This window comes from Prionailurus bengalensis, chromosome X (genome assembly GCF_016509475.1).
Source record: "Prionailurus bengalensis isolate Pbe53 chromosome X, Fcat_Pben_1.1_paternal_pri, whole genome shotgun sequence".
Lineage (NCBI taxonomy): Eukaryota > Metazoa > Chordata > Mammalia > Carnivora > Felidae > Prionailurus > Prionailurus bengalensis.
The window spans coordinates 76,714,295-76,719,683 of record NC_057361.1 but is presented as its reverse complement, the minus strand read 5'-3'; the positions used below and the strand labels follow the sequence as shown (position 1 = coordinate 76,719,683).

Genomic DNA, 5,389 nt, shown 5'->3' with positions numbered 1-5,389 from the left:
TTTAGTTCTGGGATTGTGGTATCTCCAGCTTTGTTTTTCATTTTCAAGGTTGTTTTGGCTGTTCGGGTCTTTTCTGATAGGGATTGCATTAAACCTTTAGATTTTTTTAGGTACTATGGACATTTTAACAATAGTTGCTCCTCCAAACTATGGGCATGGAATATCTTTTCATTAGTATTGTCTTACATTTCCTTCATCATTGTTCTATAGTTTTCAGAGTACAGGTCTTTCACTCCTTGGTTAAGTTTATTCCTAGGTATTTTAATTATTTTTAGTGTAATTTGTAAATAAGATTGTTTTCTTGATTTTTATTTCTGCAACAGGTGCAGCAGGTTTCTGTATACTGATTTTATATCCTCTGGCCTTACTGAATTCATTAATCAGTTCTGGTAGTTTTTTGGTGGAGTATTTAGGGCTTTCTATACATAGCATCATGTCATGTACAAATAATGAAGGATTTACTTCCTCCTTACTAGTTTGGATGACTTGTATTCTTTTTCTTCTCTGTGGCTAAGACTTCCAGTATTATGTTGAGAGTATGGTGAGAGTGGAAATCCTTTTCTCGTTCCTGATCTTAGGAGAAAAGCTTTTGTTTTTCCACCACTGGGTATTTTGTTAGCTGTGGGTTTTCATATATGGCCTTTGTTATGTTGAGGTAAATTCCTTCTATGTTGAGTATGTTGAGGGTTTTTATCACGAATGAACATAGTACTTTGTCAATTGCTTTTTCTGTACCAATTGAAATGGTCACATGGTTTATATTGTGTCCTTCTCTATTGTGATAGTCTTTGTTTTAAAGTCTATTTTGATAAATATTGCTACCCAAGGTTTCTTTTCACATTCGTGTACATGATAAATGCTTCTCTATACTTTCATTTTCAATCTTATTGTGTGTTTAGATATGAAATGAATTTCTTATAGGCAGTCTATAGATGAATCTTATTTTTCATCCATGCAGTCACCCTATCTCTTTTGTTGGAACATTATTCTTTTACATTCAAAGAAATTATATTTTGTTGGAGCATTATTCTTTTTACCTTCAGAGTAATTATTGATAGGTATATACTTATTGTTATTTTGTTACTCATGTTATGGTTGTTTTGTAGTTCTCTGTTTATTCTCTTAATCTCTTCTCTCATAGTTAGCTGGCATTCTTTAATGATAGACGTGGATTCATTTATCTTTGTTTTTTTTATATATCTATTACTGTTTTTTTGTATTTGTGATGACCATTCAGTTTTTATATAATATTTTCTGTATATAGCATTCTATATTAAGTTGGCATTTGCTTATATTTGAGCCTTTCTTTACTCTCCTCTCCCCATATTTAGGTTCATGATGTCCTACTATACATCATTTTTTTGTGAGTCCCTTGACTAATTTTTAAAGATATACTCATTTTTACTGCTGTTGTGCTTCCTACTTTTCCTACTCCTATTTAGCATCCTTTCTTTCAAAGAATCCCCTTAACATTTACTGTAGGGTTATTTTAGTGGTCCTGAATTCCTATAACTTTTGTTTGCCTGGGAAACTCTATCTCACCTTCTATTATGAATGATAGACTTTCCGGATAGAGTATTCTCAGCTGCATATTTTTTTCCTCTCCACAGCTTAAATATATCATGCCAATCCCTTCTGGCCTACAGAGTTTTTAATGAAAAATCAGCTGATAGCCTTATGGGGTTCCCCTGTATGTAACTGTTTTCTTTGTCTTGCTGCTTTTAAAATTATTTATCACTCCATTTGCCATTTTCATTACTATGTCTCTTGGTGTGGATATCTTTGAGTTGATTTTATGGAGGTCTCTTTGTGCCTCCTGTGTCTGGATTTTTGCTTCTTTTCCAGATTTGGAAAGTGTTCAGCTTTTATTTCTTCAAATAAATTTTCTGTCTCCTCTTCTCCTTCTGGGATCCCTGTGATATAAATATTCTTATGGTTGATGGTGTTGCTGAGTTATCTATGTCTATTTTCATTTTGTATCATTTTTTTTTCACCTGTTCAGTTTCATTCCTTTCCATTATTCTGTTCTCCAGGTCGCTGATCCGCTCTTCTGCTTCTTCTAGTCTACTATTCATTCCATCTAGTGTATTTTTAACTTCATTTATTGAGTTCACTTTTTTTTTTAATGTTTTCTCTCTCTTTTTAAAGGGCTTCACTGAGGTTCTCCTCTCCTTCTCATGTCCCATGAGTATCTTTATGAACATTATTTTAAATTCTTTATCAGGCATATCAATCTCCATTTTATTTACATCTCTTGCTGTGATTTTGTCCTGTTTTTGCATTTGGGACATATTCCTCTGTGTCCTCATTTTTTCTAATTCTCCTTGTTTATTTCTATGCATTAAGAATATCAGCTACATCTCCTGCTCCTGAAAGTAGTGACCTTATGAATAAGAGGTTTTGTAGTGCCCTGTAGTGCAGTGTCCCCTGCTCCCCAGAATCTGGCACTTGAGGGGTGTCTCCAATATATGTTGAATGCACCCTGCTGTTGAGGCTGAAACACTTTTGCCTTCAGCCCAGTCATTTGCAATACATCTCTTAACCTGTTGTGGGCAGCATTTGGTCCCTGTGCTGTTAGTGGGCCAGTTTGGGACTGCCTTGAACTTAAGTTCAGTCAGACCAGGTATTTACCAGACATGCAGTAGCACATAACTTCACTTTGCTTTCCCTGTGTTGTCTCCTGTGAAGCTTTGTTGGTGGGTGGGGCCTGCAGTCAGATCAACTCTCTGCCCCAGCCCACTGCTAAGCCACAGTCTGATTGTTGTGTATGGTTATATTTCCCTCCTTCTGGGGTAGGAGTCAAATTAGTGATGCAAGTTAAGTTGGTGCCTACCCCTTTACAAGATGCTTACACACTGCCAGGCTTGTGGTACTGCTTTGTATGGGCTCTGGCCAAGAGCATATTGGAGGAGGTAGATCTGCAGAAGTGCACAGGGGTGAGTCACAAGGTGTTAAGGATGTTTGCATTGATCTGTGAGCGGGTACTTGTAGCAGAAACTTAGATAGAGGGTGCATGTCTTCAAGGGAGTATGTGGATGTATACTGGGCACACTGTTAGCAAGTGTCAGCACTACATTGGTTCTTGCAGATAGCTGTGTGTTTACTCTGGTGGATGGGGAAGGGAAATGACACCAGCCAGGTCTTTTGTTCCTGGAGAAGACTCCCAAGGATCCTTGCTGCTCTAGTAAGTGTTCTGAGATTAGTAAGCAAATCTCCCTCCTATATACCTAAGACATTTTTCAAACTGCTGGTTCTATGCTGTACCTCCTCTGGGCTGTTTGTTGTACTGTCTTTAAGGGTGGGAACTCAGTTTCTTCTCACCTTTTGTCAGTCCCAGAGCTCAGCCTGCTGATTTTTAAAGTTCCAGATTTTAAGTTCTGCTGATTGTAAGGATTCATGATTTTTGGCCTCTCTGATTTTCAAAGCCAAATGTTACAGACACTTTTCTTTCCCATGTGAGCTCCCCAATGTAATAGTCTGTTTACTCTCCACTCTAAGTGTGTGTGGTGTTTCTGCCTTCTGTGAACAGTTTTATGGGTCTATTTAGCTTCTGATAATGTTTCCACCCTTCTTATCCTCTTCAGGACAGCCTCTTATCTATATTTAGCTGTGGAGAGTTTGTTATGACAGTATTTGGGTCATTTTCTGGGTTATTTACATTCATGCGAATGTTATTTAGTCAGTGACCTTAGGTTTCTCATACTCCATATTTCCCAGATGTCAACATCTCTAAGTTGTTTGAAAAATTGTGGTTATAAAACAAACAAACAAAAAAAGCATGAATCTGCAAGTAGTTTCTCTTTCCTTGTAAAGTATATACCACATGTTTAGGAAAAAAAATAATTAATAAGAAATCATTTACATATTCCTAAATCATCACAACTGATTTTTAATAGGGGGAATATCAGATATTAAACTGATAAGAACAGATACTAAACTTGATATTATCCAAAAGGCTGAGAAGTGATCACAACTAATTTTGGAAAAGCCTTTTGATATTCGAAAGGTTTTTATTGTTATAATCATACAGTCCATCTTGTGGAAAAATAAGTTATTATGGTTCTTAAATGTATTTAACATCAAATGTTTGGTTTGAAACTCTGAATTTGTAGATATTTAGGGAGTCCTAGTAGAAGAGAGGATTTTAGACATTGTAGAATGAGTATTCCCATCCATAGGAAGGAATTTCAATAGGCAAATAATGTGTAAGAGCAAGATGATTATACATTAGACACTACTTGCCTTTGTTTTCTGAACACCCACAGAATACTCAGAAACATCCATCCATCTAGAAAAGTATTTTATTAACATTGGCACAGACTGTCATGATAAACTAAGTAACAAAATAATTGTAAATGGACAAAATTTTTACATGTTTATAACATGTAGGATGAATACTGGTGTTTATAGCAAGAAACTGATCTGAAAGATCATAGAGGAAGCTAAATAACAGGGTAAAATATATGTAATTACTACACTTTGTCATGGACAGTATAATAGATTGGGAAAGGAACTTTTGACTGCAGAAATACTCTGTATGATATGAAGAAACACTTTTATTTATTTATCTATCAGAACTTCAAATATCATTTAGTGGATAGAAAAATAAGTTGAGTCCATATATTTTATGGGCAATCAGGCTGGCTCCTTCTGGCACACAATGAGGGAATAAACATATTAGATATTAGGGTGTGGAATTTAAAAATAGCAAAAGAAAGTCTCAGGCAGAAGTATAGATGTCCCAGGGCCTTGCCATCAGAAGCCCAATTACTAACATGTCTAAGGAAAACCAATCTCTCAAGAAAGCACTTGAATTTGACCAAATTTTAATAACAAAAACATAATTACTATATGTTAGTTCACAGTAGTAAAAAAAATTAACATTGCTGAAATAGTTGAAGTCTGTATGACCAGCATATTCCCTCTCTGTAGGCACTTATATGGAACCTAAGTTACAGTCAGGTTGCTTTGTGAGAATGGAATCAAAACAAGGGACACTAGATAGATTGAATTTTTAATGTTATCAAGCTAAGTCATAATAAAAGTGATCTTACCAATTCTTGACTGTTGGCAGCAATAACCTGACCATATTTTCACACTAGAATAACTGTAAATATGAAAATGTTATATGATTAAAGGCCTTTTATCTCATGGACAATGCTTATATGGACTTTACCAATCTTTGCCTCTGTGATGCTCCTATTCCATTTCAATGTCTTGCCATTCCCCACCACCTTCTGATTTTCCTTAGATTTGATAAAAAAAAAAGAAAAAAAAAACAACTTATAGTCAAGTTCTATTGGCTTTTGTGTTATTGGTCAGTGTTCCAGCAGGAAAGAGTACATTCCAGATACTTCAAATGAAGATAAATTAATGGGTAGAGTCACTC

General features: G+C 35.5%; 1 pseudogene; it reads right to left on the bottom strand.

The window, feature by feature from the left end:
- Positions 1-3,860: 3,860 nt before the first annotated feature.
- On the bottom strand, positions 3,861-3,968 carry LOC122478157 (annotated as a pseudogene).
- Between the last annotated feature and the right edge of the window lie 1,421 nt (positions 3,969-5,389).